This window comes from Pan paniscus, chromosome 13 (genome assembly GCF_029289425.2).
Source record: "Pan paniscus chromosome 13, NHGRI_mPanPan1-v2.0_pri, whole genome shotgun sequence".
NCBI lineage: Eukaryota > Metazoa > Chordata > Mammalia > Primates > Hominidae > Pan > Pan paniscus.
Window position 1 is genome coordinate 65,139,598 of NC_073262.2, and position 23,578 is coordinate 65,163,175.

The 23,578-nt window shown below is 36.9% G+C and overlaps 1 protein-coding gene across 2 annotated transcripts in view; it reads right to left on the reverse strand.

Moving 5' to 3' along the window:
* The window catches only part of KCNH7 (potassium voltage-gated channel subfamily H member 7), a 481,586-nt gene that overhangs the window by 82,542 nt on the left and 375,466 nt on the right, over positions 1-23,578 (reverse strand). The gene's annotated exons all lie outside the window — the stretch shown is intronic.

The window sequence follows — 23,578 nt, forward strand, 5'->3', positions numbered from 1 at the left end:
GGAACTAATTATACAGTAAAATTTATTAGAGAGAATTCATGTAATTTGGAAGTATTTATGAAACACACACATACATTAAATAAACCCATATAAACTTATATTATACAGTGTATTTGGCTCAAGAAAATCACAATGGCATTTCTTGATAAATATGAATTTCACTGAAAAAATAATAAATATTGCCACTGAGATACTGAGGAATGTTACTGTTTCCTTTGGAACGTAGTACATCTCAGATGTAAAAATACATGGCTGTTTTTAGAAAATCACAAAGTTGGTTTTGATATATTAGTAATGCAGTTTTCAAATCTAGGAAAGGATTAGTTGTTATGAATAGAAGCAGTCTACTTGGATCCATGGTCACATTTAATTTACATATATTTAATTTATAATTACACCTTGATAAATTAAACCCAACTCATTCAAATTTTAATTAAGCAGAATTTCCCACCTGCAATCTGTTTTTAACATTAAGGGAAAAAAGGCAAATGAGATTAAAATGAACACAAAAGAGGCTTTTCCTTAAAAGGTTGAGAGAGTATTTGATATTCCGGGACAAATACACTTGCATTCCAACCCTTCCATCACATTTAGAGAACTGCAAAAAGAAAATGCTACAAGGAGATGTTCAGAATATTGACCTGGAAATGTTGCAAGGTGTTTAGACACCAAGTGGTACTTCACCTCCAAGATTTATTCTCCTTATAAGGCATCAGATAAACTAAAACAGTTCACCTTTTAGAGTTTTAGTTTACCTAAAAAAAATGAAAGCTAAAGTACAGTTTTGTCTCTACCAAGTAGAAAAGTCCATGATTTAGTGATTTAAGACTAAGTTTTAAAAACAAAAGTCAAAACAAAAAGGTTACTTAGCTACCCAGTAAGTGTAATTTATTGGGTAAAATGTAAGCCTTAATATATGGGTTTTAAAAAGCTGAAATTTTGTAATGGCTCCACAAATGGCATAAAAAGAGCCATTTAAAAAGGGAAATGTGGGTTCTAATTTAATGCTATGAATATCCCACACATATACAATGGCTCTATTTCAAAGTTAATTTCACTGAGTACATTTCCATAGACTAGATTATTCTAAACACAATTAATACATCATCAGCTTTGCAGCATGGATCTCAGGTAATCCTCCATTGGTTAGTCAGAGAGTGTTATTTCTGTGTTTTTGGCAATTCTATTCATGTTGTTTTAACTTGACTGTAATAATGAATTATGTCACGCGTACTTGAAATTTAAATCTTATATTTATTGTCATATCTCGTACCTTTTTATCCCCATATAATGAGTTACCATCCCTAGTTTTAAAAGGACTTTGAAAGTTAAATAACCCCAAATGAGATACAATATAACTTTTAAATATAACAAAAGATTCAGCTAAAATAGGCAAAGCTGCTTTTTGATAACTGCTAAACTGCTTTAACTAGTTTTCAAAAAATAATAAAGAATCTGACCTGACCACTTAATCAGTCCACTGTAAATTTGAACCAGCCAGTTTATAGAGAGAACAGGGTTTTATTTTAAGCTATTATGAGAAATGATGGCAGCTAATTATTAGCAAAAGAGCAATCTGGAAAATAAAGTGATTTTGTTATCTGTGAAATATTGAAAGTCCAAGATACACACATATATAAGTATATGACTTTCAAAATCCAAACGGGAGTAATTAAATTATCTGTCATTTTAGAAGTACAGATTAAAAGAACTCTGATCCCATTATGCTTAGTATAGAGAACCAGTGTGTGACATTTTGGTCTGTACAAAAGGAAATATGTCATGTTCCTTTCTAGAAAAGCAGAACTACTCAGTATATAGAAAGCAAAATACACAGCTTTATTTTGGCTTTCAAAGTCATTAAAGTCATTTAAAATATGGACCCATTCCATCTTTCTAGTCCTTTCTTCCATTAGATTCCTGTGTACCCAGGGCACTCCAGCAAAACAAGACTAAAATTTTTGAGTTGCTGAGATCTTTCCATATCCTTAAATCCACAAATCTTTTTCATAAAAAAGGCGTGTAGTCAATCGAAGAGGAAAAATAAGTCACTTTTAATGACAGGTATATTTGTGTGAGTTTGCTCACTGCTTAGGTGACAAACTTCCGATACTAACCTCCCACATGGGCAACTGCAATACCTCTTTTAGCAGAAGTATGAATTAGAATGCAAACAGCAATCTTGGAACTGTGGCTGAAACTCTTTCCATCCCACATAGGCACACAGGCACACCTTCATTTAACATTCAGATGACCACTGTGCTAAGAGCTGGAGATTGAAAGACGGGGAAGACACTGTCCCTGAGATCTTGGAGTTTGTAGTCTGTTTGGAGACAGATGTGTGGGAAAATGGGAGTCCCCTTGAGGTCCACTTCACTCAGGGCCTGGGATTGGTGATGGTGCTGATGGAGTAGGTGGGTAGTCTTCACAGAGGATTTTTGGGAAAAGATGGCAGTTGAACTGAGACTGAATAGGAGTCAGAAAAGGACACAGCTAAGGGATGAGGAAGTTGGGAAGGGAATGACATTACAAGCAGAGGGGACAGAATGAACAAGGGTAAGAAAGCATAAAATCATGTGTTGTGTGTTGGGGAATTGTAAGCAGCCTTATATTTTGCTAAAGAATAAAATGCCAGGGAAGTAGGGTGGAGGACGGCCATGGAGAGGGCCAGTTCCAGGTTGCTGAAGGTCTAATGTGACAGGATAGGGATCTCAGGCTCTGTACTTTAGGTCAACCTTCTCATACAGGAATAATATACAGGCTCTTTTTTTAAAAGGAAAGACAATTATTGCAGGATTTATATTATTCTTATTTACAATGTTAGATAAATATGTTCAAAAATAAAAACAGATTAGAACTTCTTATGCTTATAACTCTTAATATGACTTGTGGGTTAAATTGTGTACCCTAAAAGGATATGTTGAAGTCATAATTCCCAGTACCTATGAATGTGACTTTATTTGGAAAGAGGGTTTTTGTAGATATAAATCAAGTTAAGATGAGGTCACAGTGGTTTGGGGTGGGCCTTAATCCAATAACTGGTATCCCTATAAGAAGAGAGAAGTTTGGATACAGAGACACAAAGACACACAAGCAGAATGCCATGTGTCACGGGAGCAGATACAGCTGCAAGCCAAGGAATGCTGTGGATTGTCCACAGCCACCAGAACCTCAAATAGAGACAGGCACAGGATGTATTTTCCCTCAGAACCTCCAGAAGGAAACAACCTTGCCCACATCTTGATTTCAGACTTCTAGACCACAGAATTGTGCAAAAATAAACTTCTGTTGTCTTAAGCCACTCAGCTTGTGGTAGTTTATTATGGCAGCCCTGAAAAAACTAATACAATGACAAAAAATGAAAACACCTGAAAATAAAATATTTATAAAACAGTGAATTCAAACTCTCATTACTAACTCAATATCTGACATTTTTGTAGATCAAAAATGATTGAACTTTGACTATTGTGTATGGTTTAATCTAATAGATACATTTTTCTCTATTCTAATCTTAATGTCTTTTTTGAAAAAGTATGTTGCAGAGTAGTATTACCAACTTCAAAGATTTACTTGCGTTATCATGATAATCTAACCTAATTCTTAATGTGAACTCTGTTCCTATTAGGCTTCAAAGGCCAATTTAAATGGTGTTACTTGAAAACTATACAAATATTTTTCTTTACTTAAGTTTAGCTTTAGGGCATTATTGAATTCTACATTAAGTGATTATCTAAACACATTATCTCTTAGTACTGGGAGTTCATGTGTTATATTCCAATATGCCCATTGACACAGAACCACTGCAATTTGGTATGTATAACAATGGAGTGTGTTTTGACAATGCATTTGTAGAACCTGGTATGGTATCAAATGTTATGGTACAGGTTCTTTTGATTTCTGCATCATTATGCATGTTTTATGTGACCGTTTAATTGTCTCATGACTTTTAATAGCCAAACAACTTCAAAAAGCTTTATTTATATAGCAAGCATTAGCATCATGAGGTAAATCCAAATGCAGTCATCATTACTGTAATCAGGTTGATGGCAGTACTTTGTTATTAGGTAATCATCTTAATGATTCATAAGATTCTTATATTTATTGTTTTAAATTTTCACCAAGATACAGGAATTTTGAAGATTTTTCAGGACCCGTGGCCTTCTGAGAACATTTCTTTCTATGGATATCAGTTTGAGAATTATTAAATATTATTAGGCAGAGGAATCAAGGTGGCCAAGTTTGGTTTTCGACAGATGCATCTGGCAATGGAATGGAGGAAAAATGAAAGAGGATCAAGACCAGATACTTAGAGATCAATTAGGACTTTGGTATGCCAGGAGGGAAGTAATGGAAGCCTACACTAGGAACCAGGTGGCAGAAATTGAGAGGAGGGGATATATTTGAGAATAAATACATCTCAGGGTATAAGGATGAGGAGTGGAGAAATACTTGTTTCTTTATGGTTCCAATAATAGCAAATCTTATTAGACCCAATCAGGTAATATAAATCTTTGAAGTGTTTGGAATAAAGGAAAGAGCACTAGACCTTAAATTCTACAATCTGGGTTTGAAGTCCAGATACAATTGTTCTGATATGCCATTTAATCTCTAGACCTAGTTCTTTTTTAAAAAAAATTGTGTAATGTAGATAGTAATCTTTGCAAAAACCACCTATCTATCCAGAGCTACCATATAACATCAGATATTTTTTATAAAAGTAGTTGGTAAAATGGAAAATGTTTACAGATGCATAAAATATTTTCATTATTGTTTTGAGTTCTAGGGTTATCTGTTGAAATCCTGGTTCAAACGAACCAACTCTATCCAAAATATTTAAAAACTGATTGGATAAAGCTGTATATTGACTGAATATTGATAATATTACAGAATTGTTTTAGTTATCTATTCCTTGTATCAAATCAAACCAAAACATAGTGACCTAAAGTAGTCATTTTGTTACTTATGATTCTATGGAACCAAAATTTAGGCAGGTCTTGGCTAGTCAATTTTTCTTCTCCACAGAATGTCAACTGGGGTAATTCAGTGATATTTAGTTGGTGGGGGAGCTTGTGTGGAGAGTCCAAGAAGGCTTCATTCACATGTCTAGTACTTTGATGAAGATAGTTGGAAGGCTGGGCTCACCCAAGATGCTGGAGTGGCTGGGTCTCTCTCTCTATATGTAGATAGATAGTTTGATCAATCAATAAATAAATAGATATGTTCTCTCCTATGGTCTCTTAAGCAGGGTAGTAAGATGTGGTGGCTCAGCACTCCCAAAAGAAGTGGAAACTCCCAGGCTTCTTCAGGTCAAGGTCTAGAACTTCTATAGCCTCACTTGTGCCATATTCTATTGGGAAAAGCAGAAGCAGGCCAGCCCAGATTCATGAAAGTAGGGGAATGCTCTCTATCTCTTGACAGGGAAATGATATGCATGTGGAAAGGAAGGATTCAATCAGTTAGGGTTATCTTGGAGACAAACTATCACAGAAATTATTGACAATTATTGTTTGTAGATACGGAAATGATATTATAGTTATGTGCTTTTCAAAATAGTCTTTACCTTTTCAGAGTACAGAGTGAAATATTTATAAAGGAAATGTTATAGTATTTGGGCTTTGCCTCAGAACAATCCAGAGTTGGGGGAGAAGAAGGAGAGAGAAGGTCTGAATTTTGGCTGTATATCGATTTTTATTGAAACTGAATGATGGATAGTTACTATTTATTTATAATAAACTTAAAATTTTTCAAAATAAACAGGTTAAGAAAAGAATTCTAGAATCTTATTCAGAAATGTCTAAGATAGTTAAGAATGGAGTTTCCTGATTGAAAAAAAGAAATAGGTTTACAAACATCATAGAGGCTTACCTCTGTAAGAATTAAGCTGGTTCCTTATTAGGCAAATTTAGATTCCTGTTTACACGGCAGAATGTTTACTTTGCCTTCTGCATATCTAGTTCATATTATGTAGATCTGTGTTCAGCCATACAGACTGGACACAACCCCAATTTTGCCCAACCTTGAACTCTTTGACATCAAGCTTCTGTTAAGTTGGTGGATGCGACAATCATGTTCCAAGATACTCAGAGATGCTAACTGCAGAAGTCCATTGCTCTGAGTATACTTAGCTACATTGCTCATTAAGTTAGATTAAAATACAGCCACATTTCAGAGACTCATCACCTTAGGTCTCTTACTGAAATACTTTTACTTTGCTAGAGTTACATATTAAACCTTCAAGCTTTCATTCTGGATTGAATATATAAGAAGTATATTTTTGCATTTTTCTCAGAAAACTGCCACTAAATGTTTACATTGTTTAATGTCATTTTAATAAATATTTGCATTACATATTTCTTTTAATATTCGTTTCTAGGAAATGGTTGGTCTCTCAAGGAATTTAATAGTTTCCTCTCTCTCTCCTATTTTATTTCATTTTTATTTCACTTTAAGTTCCAGGATACATGTATAGAATGTGCAAGTTTGTTACATAGGTATACATGTACCATGGTGGTTTGCTGCACCTATCAACCCATCATCTAGGTTTTAAGCCCCACATGCATTAGGTATTTGTCCTAATGCTCTCCCTCCTCTTGCCCCCCACCCCCAACAGGCCTCTGTGTGGGTGTGTGTTGTTCCCCTCCCTGTGTCCATGTGTTCTCATTGTTCAACTCCCACTTATAAGTGAGAACATGCAGTGTTTGGTTTTCTGTTCCTGTGTTAGTTTGCTGAGAATGATGGCTTCCAGCATTGTCCATGTCCCTGCAAAGGATATGATCTCATTCTTTTTCATGGCTCCATAGTATTCCATGGTGTACATGTGCTACATTGTCTTTATCCAGTCTATCATTGATGGGCATTTGTGTTGGTTCCAAGTCTTTGCTATTGTGAATAGTGCTGCAATGAACATACATGTGCATGTGTCTTTATAGTAGAATGATTTATAATCCTTTGGGGATATACCCAGTAATGGGATTGCTGGGTCAAATGGTATTTCTGGTTCCAGATTCTTGAGGAATTGCCACACTGTCTTCCACAATGGTTGAACTAATTTACACTCCCACCAACAGTGTAAAAGCATTCCTGTTTTTCCACAGCCTTGCCAGCGTCTTTGTTTCTTTATCTTTTAATAATGGTTATTCTGACTGTCATGAGATGGTATCTCACTGTGGTTTTAATTTGCATTTCTCTAATGATCAGTGGTGAAGAGCTTTTTTTCATGTGTTTCTTGGCCACATAAATGTGTTCTTTTGAGAATGTGTGTTCATATCCTTCACCCACTTTTTGATGGGGTTGTTTTTTTCTTGTAAATTTTAAGTTCCTTGTAGATTCTAGATATTAGAACTTTGCCAGATGGGTAGATTGGAGAAATTTTCTCCCATTCTGTAGGTTGCCTGTTCAGCCTGATGCTAGTTTCTTTTTCTGTGGAGAAGCTCTTTAGTTTAATTAGACACATATGTAAATTTTGGCTTTTGCAATTGCGTTTGGTGTTTCAGTCAGGAAGTCTTTGCCCAAGCCTATGTCCTAAATGGTAGTGCCTAGGTTTTCTTCTAGAGTTTTTACAGTGTTGGTTTTTACATTTAAGTCTTTAATCCATTTTGAGTTAATTTTTCTATAAGGTGTATCGAAGGGGTCCAGTTTCAGTTTTCTGCATATGGCTAGCCAGTTTTCCCAGCACTATTTATGAAATAGGGAATCCTTTCCTCATTGCTTTTGTCAGGTTTGTCGAATATCAGGTTGTTGTATATGTGTGGTGATATTTCTGAGGCCTCTGTTCTGTTCCATTGGTCTGTATATCTGTTTTGGTACAAGTACCATGCTGTTTTGGTTACTGTAGCCATGTAGAATAGTTTGAAGTCAGGTAGCGTGACACCTCCAGCTTTGTTATTTTTGCTTAGGATTGTCCTGGCTATACCAGCTCTTTTTTGATTCCATATGAAATTCAAAGTAGATTTTTCTATTTCTGTGAAGAAAGTCAATAGTAGCTTGACGGCAATAGCATTGAATCTATAAATTACTTTGGACAGTATGGCCATTTTCATGATATTGATTCTTCCCACCCATGAGCATGGAATGTTTTTCCATTTGTTTGTGTCCTCTCATTTTCTTGAGCAGTGATTTGTAGTTCTCCTTGAAGAAGTCCTTCACACCCCTTGTAAGTTTTATTCTCTTTGTAGCAATTGTGAACGGAAGTTCATTCATGATTTGGCCCTCTGCTTGTGTATTGTTGGTGTATAGGAATGCTTGTGGTTTTTGCACATTGATTTTGTATCCTGAGAATTTCCTGAAGTTGCTTATCAGCTTAAGAAGTGTTTCGGCTGAGAAGATGGGGTTTTCTAAATATAGAATCATGTCATCTGCCAAAAGAGACAATCTGACTTCCTCTATTCCTATTTGAATATGCTTTATTTCTTTCTCTTGCCTGATTGCCCTGGCCAGAACTTCCAATACTATCTTGAATAGGAGTGGTGAGAGAGGGCATCCTTGTCTTGTGTCAGTTTCCAAAGGGAATGCTGCCTGCATTTGCCTACTCAGTATGATATTGGCTATGGGTTTGTCATAAATAGCTCTTACTATTTTGAGATATGTTCCATCAATGTCTAATTTATTGAGAGTTTTTAACATGTAGGGATGTTGAATTTTATCAAAGGCCTTTCCTGCATCTACTGAGATGATGTGAATTTTGTCATTGGTTCTGTTTACATGATGGCTTATGTTTATTGATTTGCATATGTTGAAGCAGCCTTGCGTCCCAGGGATGAAGCCGACTTGATCATGGTGGATAAACTTTTTGATGCCCTGCTGGATTTGGTTTGCCAGTATTTTATAGAGGATTTTCACATCAATGTTCATCAGGGATATTGGTCTGAAGTTTTCTCTTTTTTGTGTGTATGTCTGCTGGGTTTTGGTATCAGGATGATTCTGGCCTCATAAAATGAGTTAGGGGGGAGTCCCTCTTTTTCTGTTGTTTGGAATAGTTTCAGAAGGAATGGTACCAGCTCCTCTTTGTACCTCTGGTAGAATTCAGCTGTAAATCCGTCTGGTCCTGGGCTTTTTTTGGTTGGTAGGCTATTAATTACTGCCTCAATTTCAGAACTTGTTATCAGTTTATTCAGGGATTTGATTTCTTACTGGTTGAGTCTTGGGATGGTGTATGTGTCCAGGAATTTATCCATTTCTTCTAGATTTTCTAGTTTATTTGCATAGAGGTGTTTATATTATTCTCTGATGGTGGTTTGTATTTCTGTAGGGTCAGTGGTGACATCCCCTTTATCATTTTTTTATTGTGTCTATTTGATTCTTCTCTTTTCTTCTTTATTAGTCTAGCTAGCGGTCTATCTATTTTGTTAATCCTTTCAAAAAGCCGGCTCCTGAATTCATTGATTTTTTGAAGGGTTTTTCATGTCTCGATCTCCTTCAGTTCTGTTCTTATCTTAGTTATTTCTTGTCTTCTGCTAGCTTTTGAATTTGTTTGCTCTTGCTTCTCTAGTTCTTTTAATTGTGATGTTAGGGTGTTGATTTGAGATCTTCCCAGCTTTCTGATGTGGGCATTTAGTGCTATAAATTTCCCTCTTAACACTGTTTTAGCTGTGTCCCAGAGATTCTGGTATGTTGTCTCTCTATTCTCACTGGTTTCAAAGAACTTCTTGATTTCTGCCTTAATTTCTTTCTCTACTCAGCAGTCGTTCAGGAGCAGGTTGTTCAATTTCCGTGTAGTTGTGAGGTTTTGAGTAATTTCTTAATCCTGAGTTCTAATTTGAATGGACTGTGGTTATATTTTATAATGTTATAATTTCCATAATACATAATGGAAATTATAATTTATACATTATACAAATTATAATTTATACATTCTTTATATAATTTCCATTCTTTTGCATTTGCTGAGGAGTGTTTTACTTGCAATTATGTGGTCGATTTTAGAATAAGTGTCATGTGGCACTGAGAAGAATGTATATTCTACTGATTTGGGGTGGAGAGTTCTGTAGACATCTATTACGTCCACTTGATCCACAGCTGAGTTCAAGTCTTGAATATCCTTGTTAATTTTGTGTCTCGATCTGTCTAATATTGAGAGTGGGGTGTTAAAGTCTCCCACTATTATCACGAGGGAGTCTAAGTCTCTTTGTAGGTCTCTAAGAACTTGTTTTATGAATCTGGGTGCTCCTTTACTGGGTGCATATATATTTAGGATAGTTAGGTCTTCTTGTTACATCAGTCTCTTTACCATTATGTAATGCCCTTCTTTGTCTTTTCTGATCTTTGTTGGTTTAAAGTCTGTTTTATCAGAGACTAGGATTTCAAACCCCTGCTTTTTTTTGCTTCCATTTGCTTGTTAAATATTCCTCCAGACTCTCTCTCTCTTTCCTTTTTTAATAAGACAATAGGTTATTTAGTTAATTGTCTCCTTTTTTTCTTCTTGCAGAACACTGAGTTTAGAATTACAGAATTATTATTCCTGTTTCCCTTTAATTTGTTTGAATTGGTCAATTTCAATTTTTAATGACCTAAATGCAAATGTATTTTTATAAGGTCTACTCCTATCTCTTTGAAAGTCACAAATAAGTTAAAATTAATCAAGACAGTGCTTTGGAGCCATCCTTTCTGAAAATGAAGCATTAACAAAGTAAATGTTTTAACAACATGAATAGGATTCTAAGAAGCCAATGACTAAAAAGGAAAAAAGCTGCTACACAGTCTTACATTTCCTTAAGAAAGCCAACTTCTCCCACACATTTGAGAAATAACATACTTCAGGAAGATAAAACATGATTAATTGAACTATTACGAGGATTTTCTTTTAAGAGAGAGAGAAAAAAATAAGGAATAAAAAAAGGGAAACTCCATGGCCTCCAGAAAGATTTATATTTTCTCTTTTCTCAAACCACTAATTAAGCATACAGTTTAGTACAGCCTAAAATGTAGTTTTCTTTACCAAATACAATTTTTCTTCATGCTAGTACACTGCTATTTGTTTAACCTCTAACAGTTAAGTGTTATATAAAACCAAAACCTTTATATGAAACAGCACTATTTATTCAATGAAGATCTACTGTGAAAATTTTGTGCGAACACCAGGATTAGTAACTACTCTTCACTTTCAAAAAGTGCAATAGGGAACGATTAAGCTTTCCAAAAGATTATACAGTACTTTTGGCAGCTGTTAAATGCCATGATGAGGTGTTGGTTGAAGCTGCTCATCAGTTATTTATCCTTTACTCGGGACTTGCACTTAACTAATAGGCTAGCTGTATTTTTATCTATCACAGAGAGCACGCAGTAACAAAATGAATCAGATAGATTATATAGCATCGGGAAGGACTTAAACTCCCCAGGCTTTTCAGCATATGATTTGTGAAAAACAGCCAAACCTGAGTAATTATCACTGAAACCAGCAATCTCATTGATGATTACCTATTCAAATTATAAGATGGAAAAGCATCACACAATAAATCAAAGATGTCACATAGGAAGTCATTTTTTAATTGAATGAAATATTAAAATTAGGTAGTAGAATCACTTCAGTGTTCTGTATTTAAATGATTTTGCAAGGCTTAGATTAAAATAGATATTTGGCTGTGTGCGTGTGTGTGCGTGTGTGTGTGTGTGTTGGGTGGAGTAGGGATGATTGTATAATTGCAGTCATTTAGATTCAGGTTCAGCTAAGTGTTTAGCATTTTGTTTTGTATATTAGCTATATATGCTAATATGAAAAATATCTGCTTCATAAAATATGTATGAGTCTCAGAATGTAAGAGAAATAGGTTGAATATCTTAAACAATTATAATATTTACAAATTACTTCAAATATATGCATATTAAAAAATATAGTTTCTTCCAGAGCCATAAACTTAACTCCAAGCCACCCACCAGCAACATAATGCCTCTTGGTTTTGTCTCGCAGCTCCTATGCCATATGGATTTGAGGGACTTGTGGCCCCACCGTGTAGCTGATACCAGATGGTCTCTAGTCTAATGCTTGTTTCCTTGCCTCCCCTCCCCTCTTACCTGTCTCTTGGAAACTACATATGGATTCTTCCCTCCATTTTCTTTATCTTTGTCTAAAGTTGCTTTCATTTAGAAAAAAAGCAAAATTTAAGAGAAGGAACACTTAGCATACTAGCTCATGAGTAAGAGTTTTACAAATGTTTCTGAAAAGCACAGATGACAGAGGAACCACGTGAGAAATGGGAGAGGGAATTAGATGTTTGGCTGGGACGATGTGAGGTAGAGGCATAGATGCCAACAGGAGGACGTCTTCGGCAGGCAGTTAGAAGGTCTGAGCCTGGGCAACATAGTGAGACTTTGTTTCTACAAAAAATACAAAACAATTAGTTGGGTGTGATGGCATGTGCCTGTGGTCTCAGGTACTTGGGAGTCTGAGCTGGGAGGATTGCTTGAGCCCAAGGAGGTTGAGGCTGCAGTGAGCCAAGATTGCACCACTGCATTCCAGTCTGGGCAACAAGTGAGATTCTGTTTCAAAATAATAATAATAATAATAATAATAATAATATAAAGGAGGTCTGGGATAGAGCTCTCATGTTGTTGGAGCTAGAGATTTTATCTTGCAGAAGCAACAGCTGAAGATCTGGAAAGTGGATTAATTTTCCAAAAGAGTACAAGAAGAGATAGTATACATGAAGAAATAACTAAAATGTGGGAAGCAGAAAAAAGGCATAACCAGTATTCCTAGGGCTTAGCACAGTACCTGGTATATACATGTAATGTATATAGTAAGCATCTCAAATTCTTGAACATGTTTGTAGCTTAAACAGAAAGAGCCTATGCAAATAAAAGTATAGGAAATTCACAAGAGAAAAGATTACGATAGAGACAGCTGTTGTGGACCAAAATTTGTTGTTCTCCATTCCTAAAGTATAGTTATTGCTAGAATGTGTCTGCCTTGTCGAGAACTACAGTTCCCAGCCCCATTTGCAATCAGGTATGGCCATGGGTCTGATTAGTAGCACATCTTGGCCAAAGTTTATGACAAGCAGGTGGATCTTTTCTTGCTCTGCCTTCTTCCTTCTACCTCATGAAGTCAGAAGCTTCCAAGGCCTTAGGTCTTTCAGTGTAATGGGATAGTGGAACCTCCAAATGTAGGAAAGCTGGGTCACCAAATTGAGAACTGATGTTAACAATGAATAGCATTATTAATGTATAAAATACCAATAAAGCCACATCCATATTCTGCAAAATCATGTGAACCAGCTCACCCATTGGTTTGGTGGCCTTTGCAAGGAAGGGTGGGGTGAATAGCGGTAAAGAAATGCAAAGAGGCCGGGCGCAGTGGCTCACTCCTGTAACCCTACCACTTTGGGAGGCTGAGGTGGGCAGATCACGAGGTCAAGAGATTGAGACCATCCTGGCCAACATGGTGAAACCCCATCTCTACTAAAAATACAAAAATTAGCTGGGCGTGGTGGCGCATGCCTGTAGTCCCAGCTACTTGGAAGGCTGGGGCAGGAGAATCGCTTGAACCCGGGAGGTGGAGGTTACAGTGAGCTAAGATGGTGCCACAGCACTCCAGCCTGGGTGACAGAGTGAGACTCCATCTCAAAAAAAAAAAAAAAAAAAAGCAAAGAAACAGATATGCTAAGGCTCACTTTGCTCAGCCAGGCTCCTTTGGCCTAGGTGGGTGTCCTTAGAATCATTGCCACTAAACCAAAGGGAAATGCGAGGGATGCTTCTGTGGGGAATGACATGCTTTCTCCAACACCTCCTTCCTTCGAGAGAAGAAGACCAAACTCACTCTGCTGCAGCCACCACTGATGTCTAGGAAGATGCTGAGCTGCCGTATGGTGCCCTATGTCAGCTTACTTTAGTTTTTGCTTTTAAAAAAATATTGAGGATGGATGACACTTACTTTAGTCTTTGCTTTAAAAAAATAAGAAGGATGATGACTTTTTAATATGGAGGATGAAATTAGAATTCCGCTTAGTTCATCAATGCCTTGTCTTTTAGAAGAGAAGAAATATAGAGACAGAAACCCAGGAAGAATGCTTTGTGATGCTGGAGGCAGGAATTGGAGTGATGTGTCCACAAGCCAAAGAACACCAAGATTTCTAACAACATCAGAAGCTCAGAGACCATCATAAAACACATTCTCCCCTAGAACCTTCAGAGAGACCGTATGGCTCTGCTGACACCTTGACGTTGAATTTTTATCCTCTAGAACTGCTAGAGATGAAATATCTTGTTTTAAGCCACCTAGTTCATGGTAGTTTGTTATGGAAGCCCTAAGAAAATAATGCAGTGCTATTGTTTCTTTCACTTTACAGATGTGAAGACAGGTTAGCTAACTTTCCAAGGTGGTTTGGTTCTATAGGGCCTGTGTCCTTATACAACAGAATACCGGTATGTAACTCATTTATTTGTGGGGATAAAGCCTCTGTTTTCCTAATATACATATTATTTCCAGGAGAAAAATAAAAGATTTTAAAAGGTATGTGTGGATGTTTTCAAAATGCTTTTAATAAAGTCCTCATCACTTGTGGCAAATGGAGAATAGAGAATTATGTAGAACTACCTTTTTTCTAGAGCCTAAATGCAGCTTGTTTGGATGGACACAAATGTGAAGAACACAGGAAGGACAAAACAGGAATGCTAGATAGCCATGGATGGGCATCAACAAAATAAAAACAAAGACAATGTACAAAAATTAGAAATTCATAATAGGTCAAATATTACTGAAGACACCAGGCTCTGGGATATATTACAGGCTCTGGGCCTTATTACATATCCCAGCTCTTCCTTGGCCATTTTTAAATCTCCCTGAGTGTCAATATTCTTACTAGCAAAATGAGGACAACAATATACAATTCATAGGCAACTGTGAACTATGTAAGATAACAAATGTATATAGTTCCACATATAGTCCCTATCTTACCATAAATACCCAATAAGTGATGATTACTATCATAATAATACATTTTTTGGGATATTTAACCAGAATAGCTCAAAATTAAATTACAAATAACATTCAGTGCTAATTATAGTTATTGAATGAACCCAGCTCTCTGGTGTGACCTTGGAGCAAGTCAATTATGCAATGATAGATAATGCAAAAGACAGATGGTTAGGCCAGTTGGCCATGTGTGTTTGCTAGTAAGATAAAAATGTTTCATTGTTTGTGTACATCTCAGTTATATCTATTGGTTTTTGGGCCACGTACAAAGTGGTATTTTAGGAAACCAACTGTTTTTTAAAAGCCCTCAAACACTTTGAAAGGACCCCATTTAAGCAAGTGATAGCATATGTCCTCATAAAAGCAACAATCCTGGAACTAGGGAACATTTAGTTGGTCTGGTTGGAATACCTATCATAAAGAAAATGGAACATCTGATGGGTGGTTGGAGGACAGAGATTGCATGACTTTCTCTATTTCCCTGCAAGTGATGAAATGGTATTTCTTTAAAATAAAGTCAGTATTTATGGAGTCTCTGTCAGTTTTAAAATTTTAGTATACTTTCCAGGGGTCCTGTAGAAATGATGTATGTGGCAAAATAAGATTCATATAGGAGATCTCTGAGATTACACAATTATTTTATTTTTCTTAACTCACATTGTTTAAACAATTGCACCGAATTAGTATGATCTTACTATGTTTGCACCATTTACAGGTCAAGGATTAATGTACGTTAAGGAAAAAAAATCAGAAACACTACCCATGGGAATTCCAGGATAATGAGGAAAAATAAATGTGTGTGTATGTATGTGAGCAAGCACATAATACTCGACCATGGTGTATTGTCCTGGGATGTACTGGTGGGCTTGAACTCCAGAAGTTATTTAAAGCAATTTAGAGTGTTTCATTGCTGTTTATTTCCCTAGGAATATGTGTTTATGTCCTTTATCGAATTTTCAGTCATCTATCACCTACAAGAAGTTAAAAATACCTAACATAAGGCTTGGATTTCTATGGATCTCTGAATGTTTGTGTATGATCACAAACACATCTAGAATCATCAGGAGAGTGAGAGCAAGAGAGAGAGAGAGCAAGAGAGAGAGAGAGAGAGTCAAAAGATTAAGATTAGGAAATAGAAAACAAAATATAAAGCAATACAGGTGGCACTAGTAGGGAATGTATTTAAAGTCACAATAGTCACAATAAAGTCAAGGATGGCAACTTGCTTGAAGCACAGTTAGATGATTCCTCATTATTGACAGGGATTTTCTGTGTATTTGCAAGGTGTATGGTCTGCAAATTCTCAGGCCTGTGTTTTGCTTTTTAATAGCTTGACTAGGTGATGGATGTGTTAATTAGCCTGATTTGGTCATTCCACAATGTTTACATATTTCAAAACATCACATTATATCCCATAAATATACATAATTATTATTTGTGACTTTCAAATAAAATTAAACTTAAACAAAAGGAATACTAATTTCTCATTCCTGCTAAATTTTCCTATCAGGGACGGAGTAAATTCAGTTACTAAGTAGCCTTAGCAAATGTGATATCTCCATCATATTAGTAGTTGATGAGTCTTACTTGGTCGGGCCAGGTCTGATGGTTAAATCAATTAAGAGTCTGTAAAACCCGACTCTAACCACAGGAATCTACTCAAGTCATTCACTTTAGTAACAGGTTCTTGGAAGGCTGTCATTTGCCTTACGGACTTGTTCTTTTTGGAGATCTGACAAGCTTCATTAGGGACTCAGAAGTGCAAGGAATAGAAAGTGCCAGAATAGCTATAGGCCAATTCCACAGAACCATAAGAAGTAAAACAAGGTGTCTTCCACACAGTCAGGTATTAAATCATTTATTTTTTTTCTCCTTCCCTCTCTCCTTTTCCTCCTTCCTTCCCTCCCTTTCTTCCCTTTTTTTCTCCTTCCACAATAAAAAAGTTTTAACAGAAGTCAGACTTCTGCTTTATTGTTTCATCTCTATGAAAAGAGGAATTATAAATTAGGTTGTAGAGTTGGTTACTAGATTCTAAACTCCCTGATGGCCTTAACTATGTTTGCCATATTTTCTGTACCTTAAACGACCCCACATGCATTGCTGCCCAAATAGTAAAAAGTCAATATATTATTTTTTTCACCAGATGGCTAAAATGTGACCCACATGGTCAAAAACATGTAAGGAGGATGAAGTTGGTTATTTGAAAAATTAATTTCTGTTGTTTTAAATTTAAAAGGTCCTTTGAAAAATAGCTTTCTAGGACTCAGAAATACAGTACTCCCTAATATTGTAGGCATATTGATTACTAAGAATCTCTCTTCCATGTTCAAATAATAAAAAAAACTATAACAAAAAAGTTAAAAAAAAAAAGCATTCCCCTTTTTAAAAAGTTACCAAATAAACCTGCACAGAAACAATTAGAAAAATATTAGGTTTTAATTATGATATGTTTCTCCAAGGGAGAAAACATATCATGTATTCTACTGAAAGCCATTATGAATCTTAAAGTCTGAAGCTGATTCTATCCTAGTCAAGAAAGAGCTATCCCTAAATGTTGGCCAGAAGTGCTAATGATAATAACTTCCTTCTTTTGTTAACCAACTATCAACCAAAGTCTTTTAGTAGCTAATCTCATAAGTAATTTTAAACCAATGGGTACATGAATCATCTGAAATAAATGCAAAGAAATAAATATGGCATTCTTGCTTATTTAAGAGACTTGATGTAGAAGCATAATTTTGTACCAGAGATGCATTAGCTTCCTATTTTTGTGCATCATCTCACAGGGTAACTTCCTAGGAGGCAATTTCTCTTGATTCTAAATGGTCCTGAATTCCATTTTGGCTGATATTATACTATATATCTCATGAGAAATTTTTTTAGCTTTGACATTTTTAGATAAAAACTACAAGGACTTTTTATGTCTATCCATGTCTCCTAGGGGGAGGCATGAATCTCATAATACCTAACTGAAACAAAAAGTATTATGCAAGTGACAAAGAACAAATAGAAATCAAGCCAGTTTATGCCTCCTGATGGCAACTATCACTTTCTTTCTAACCTCTAGCCTAATAATTGTGTAATAATATAACTATATCCATGTCCCGGACTCCTTGATTTCCTTATTCTTACAGCATTTGACATCTTACTGTTAGATAAAATATGCCAGTTTTGTTTAAATACAGCTAAAACTGCTGCATTTACTCTCTTGTCAGACACATATAAATAGCAAAAGGCAGGTATTACTCCCTTTGTGACAGTTCATCAAATTTTACGTGGTAAACAGAAGCAATGTCTTTTAACATAACTCATTTCATAAATAATCCTTCTTACTAATTTTGCCTTACTGATAAATGTGTTTAACCCTCTCATATACAGATACATCAATGGACTCTGTTCTATGTTGGCGTCTAAAATGGTGGTTCCCCAACCCTTGGAGCTCAAAGTTTTGTAAAATTAAAAAAGAAATAAGGCATATTATAGGGTTGCCAACTTTTTACTTAACCAATTATGAATGTTAGGAAAAGCAACTATTTTTCTCTACCATGATCATTTCATAAAAGAATATGGAGATAAAACATCAGAAAGGGGAAAGTCTAGGAATAAAAGGCAATAATTTTAAATAAGCAAATTCAGCTTTACCAAGACCTTATTATATTGTTTCATCTCTATCATTTTGTTCTGGACAGTATTATCTGTGTCACCAGGAAGCACTGCTCTGAGACCAGCATATGGAAGAACTGTGAAACAAATTATCTCAAGTAGAAAATAAGTGGGTTGAGCTAAGCGATCTCTAATATCCCTTTCAGCCTTCATATACTCTGAGATTCCAATTGTTACTGCACTATTTATGCCATAAGTTATTCCACTAGTCAAGAGTAATCATTGCATTGGTGATATTAAATGCAAGCTCTATGATCAAAGAAAATTTCCTATTAAAATAGTTTAAATTTTATTCAGATTTCCAATATATAAATGTATTTTTAGAAGTATTCATGTGCCCTATACACTTATTAGACAGGCAATTGCCATGGCAGTACAGGACTTAATGGCAGGTTTCTGCATAGAAAAATTTCTACCTGAGTGTCTTTTGTGTTTAATTTAACTGTGCTAGAGTGAAAGCTGCCTCACATCAATCATTTCGGTTGCAAGGATATTGTTTTGTACAGGGACAATTCAGTGAGTCATGCTGAGTAATGGTGTGCATTGTATTCGTTGAGGTTATAAGCAGAATCTGACTATAGTTAACTGGGTATATCAATATTGTACATTTACAAATAATCCATTAAGTATCATGTAAAGGTATATCCTGTTGTGGGGTCATGCACTCCTTTATCCCATTTTTATTTTTTCTCTATGAATTTTTAAGCAGCTATGGATCCAAAGGAGGCATCTATTTTCCCAGATGATAGACTGCCCACCATTAATTAGTTTTAAACTCCATCATCAATATTCCATTTTATAGCATGTTGTTTTGAACTAAACATAACCTGTGAAGATAATCAGAATTTACCCAGTATTGCATGGAATCAGACTTAACATCTCATCTGTGTACTGCCTTATCTCTCTTTGTTTAATTGACCGCATCTACTTCCTTGCCACTATAAACAGTGTCAGGGTGTAAGATTGATACCTGTGTTGCAAATAAGTATATAAACTTAATACACATATTTATGCTGGTATGCTATGCTAGCTAGAGTCTAAAAATGGCACAAGAGAGACACTATATATTAAATATGCTAGGGAACTCTTGCCTGACAATATTGTATTATGAAAGAAAATTTAAAAGGTACTATATTAGTTCATTCTCATGCTGCTATAAAGAACTGCCCAAGACTGGGTAATTTATAAAGAGAAGAGGTTTAATTCACTCACAGTTCTATACGGCTAGGGAGGCCTCAGAAAACTTACAATCAAGGAGTAAGGGGAAGCAAACACATCTTTCTACACATGGCGGCAGGACGGAGAAGTGCCAATCAAAGGGGGAAAAGCCCCTTATAAAACCATCAGATTTCATGAGAACTCACCCACTATCATGATAACAGCATGAGGGTAACCATGTGGGGATTATGGCAACAACAATTCAAGATGAGATTTGGGTGGGAACACAACCAAACCATATCAGGTACCAGAAACACATTTCTGTGATTTGTTGTGTTTTCCATAGATGGAGAATGATGATATCTTGAGTAAACCAAGTGCCATCTGAGGCTGCCATTTTGTGTAGTGTTACTTCACTGGTAACTTCTTTGGTTGCTTATTTCATTTGAGGACAGGTAATGGGCTTAAGTGACTGTCACTCAGCTAAAATACTCAAAAGTATCTGATTGTCAGTAAATTTAAGAACAATTTAATTGGACACTAACTTTATAAATAAGATGTGAAATGAGGAGAGGTGATTCAAATGTATTAAATGTAAAATAGAATAGGAAATGATTAAAAGAGAAAGACTCACTTAAAAATGAAGAGAGGCATCAATGTAGTCAACCTTTGCTTATATCTGTTCTTGAGGGAATGAGTGGATTGCTATAACCAGCATGTCATTTCCAAATAATTCTGTTTGACTTCAGGATGCATTTTAGTTCTTTCCTATGACAGTGGGAGGCTTTGTTCTGGGAATTCACAAGATATTAAAAGAAAAACCATACAGCCTGAAGGATTTCACACTGTCTGAGGCTTAGAAAGCTGTGTGAATTGCCTGTCTTTAGGAAAGAGTTCAGTCAGCAGAAGTTATCTTGTCACTGAGAAGGTGAAGTGATTCTTTCACCTAAGATTATGAAATCAATGTGTCAACTTAGTTCTCAAGGTAATTCACCATGCTTGCTATAGTTTGGATATATGATCCTCCAAATTTCTTGTTTAAATTTGATCCCCAACATTGGAGCTGAAGCCTAATAGGAGGTGTTTGGGTCATGGGGTAGATCCCTCATGAACGGCCTTGCACTGCCTCACAGAAATGAGTGAGTTATCGCTTTATTAGTTCCCTGAGGGCTGGTTGTTCAAGAGGCTGGCAATTCCCTCCTCTCTCTCTTGCCTCCTCTCTCTCTTGCCTCCTCTCTTGCCTGTACAAACCAGCTCTCTTTTTCCTTCCACCATGAGTGGAAGCAGCCTGAACACCCTTTAGAAGCAGGTGCTGGCACCATGCTTCTTGCACAGCCTGTAAACTGTGAAGGAGGTAAACCTTTATACTTTATAAATTAACTAGGCTCAGACATTCCTTTATAGTAACAGAAACAGACTAAGACAATGCTCAATCAGCTGGGGAAATCTTATATTTATGTGCCGGAAGCTTAGTCCTTTTGGGCTGCTATAACAAAATGCCCTAGACTGGGTTGCTTATAAACCATGGGAATTTATTTCTCACAGTTGTGGAATCTGAGAAGTCCAAGATCAAGGCAACAGCAGATTCTGTATCTGGTGAGGGCCTGATTTCTGATTCACAGATGGCACCTTCTTGTTGCATCCTCAGGTGGTGGAAGGGGCAAGGCATAAATCTTGTTCATAAAGGCTCTTACCCTCATGATCTAATTACCTCCCACAGGCTGTATCTTTTAATAACATCACACTGGGAAGTAGGGTTCATCATAGGAATGTAGAAGAGATACAAACATTTGGAGCACAGAACTGACTCTGTCAGAGTGTTCAGGTTTTTTTAATGCCCACTTCTCTTTGTCCTCTCCATCTGGGAGTAGTCATCCTGGCACTGGTGGGCTCAGCAGTGGCTCCACTTTTATGTGTTTGATACCTGTTTATGTTAACATAGAGGAGTCTGATTACTGGGCATCTGACACTCTCAAAGTTCCAATCAGAGAAGAAAAGTTCTGCAGCATTGTTAAAACATTAAAATAATTGAGATACCAAGATCTAAATAAAAATCTCAATACAATCTGACCTTATGTCTTCATACTAAAGAATATAAAGTTATCAAGAAAAAAACAAATGAAATTTGCTTATGATCTAATTTCCAGGTTGTTACCTCAAATTATGCAAGGTTATCAACAAAATATCTTGGCAGAAGAATTTAATTTTCTTTTACTATTTCTATATCTTGGGCAAGGTATTTATTCTTTTCCTTTTTTTTATTTTTACTTTTTTTCAGACGGAGTCTCAGTCTGTTGCCCAGGATGGAGTGCAGTGGTGTGATCTCGGCTCACTGCAACCTCCACCTCCCAGGCTCAAGCGATTCTCCTGCCTCAGCCTTCCAAATAGCTGGGACTACAGGTACGTGCCACCATGCCTGACTAATTTTTTGTATTTTTAGTAGAGATAGAATTTCATTGTGTTAGCCAGGATGGCCTCAATCTCCTGACCTCCCAGGATGGTCTCGATCTACTGACCTCATGATCCGCCCGCCTAGGCCTCCCAAAGTGCTGGGATTACAGGCGTGAGCCACTGCACCCAGCCTCTTTCCTTTTTTTTTTTTTTTTTTAAAGAAAGGAGCTTGCTCTGTTGACCAGGCTGACGTGCAGTGGCATAATCATAGTTCACTGTAACCTCGAACTTCCAGGCTCAGGTGACCCTCCCTCCTCAGCTTCTGCAGTAGCTAGGACTACAGGTGCATACCACCACATCTGCCTAATTTTTTAATTTTTATTTTGTAGAAGCAGGAATCTTGCTATGTTGCACAGTCTGGTCTCAAACAATTCTCCTGCTTTAGTCTCCCAAAGTTTTGGGATTATAGGTGTGAGCAACTGTGCTTTGCCTTCATTCTTTGTTACAGTACATTTGAAAAGTTAAGGTGGTATGTAATAGCTAAATACTGTTATGAAATTTTATGCTATAATAAAAAGTAAAGCGTTGTCAATTCATATAAACCAACACATTTGAGAGCAAAATCATATTTTAGCACCATAGCCAACACTTCAGTAAACACCAATTGAACAACTATGCTTTTGACCCTGTACCAGAAGTACCGCCAGAGATGTCCTTGAACTCAAGATACTCTTGGGCTGACCTGAGTAGTTTGTATGCAAACCAATAATATTTACCATGTGACAAAGGAAGCAGGAGGAATTGACTACTGTGGGCCATCTAGGGATCTTTGACAACGGTACTAGTTGAGTGAATCTTAAAGGATATGTGCTTTTGGTTTTTGTTTGTTTTCAGTTGGAAATGACATGCTTTTTAGAAGAGTACGTTCCAAGATCAAAGCCCGGTGGGGTGAGAGCTGTGGTCCTCGAGCCTTTTTTATGCATAAGGACTACCCAGAAAGCTTATTAAAAGGTAGATTTGCCCTCCCCCTCCCCCTCCCCCTCTCCCCACGGTCTCCCTCTCCCTCCCCCTCCCCCTCCCCCTCTCCCCACGGTCTCCCTCTCCCTCTCTTTCCACGGTCTCCCTCTGATGCCGAGCCGAAGCTGGACTGTGCTGCCGCCATCTCGGCTCACTGCAAACTCCCTGCCTGATTCTCCTGCCTCAGACTACCGAGTGCCTGCGATTGCAGGTGTGCGCCGCCACGCCTGACTGGTTTTCGTATTTTTTTGGTGGAGACGGGGTTTCGCTGTCTTGGCCGGGCTGGTCTCCAGCTCCTGACAGCAAGTGATCCGCCAGCCTCGGCCTCCCGAGGTGCCGGGATTGCAGACGGAGTCTCGTTCACTCAGTGCTCAATGGTGCCCAGGCTGGAGTGCAGTGGCGTGATCTCGGCTCGCTACAACCTCCACCTCCCAGCCGCCTGCC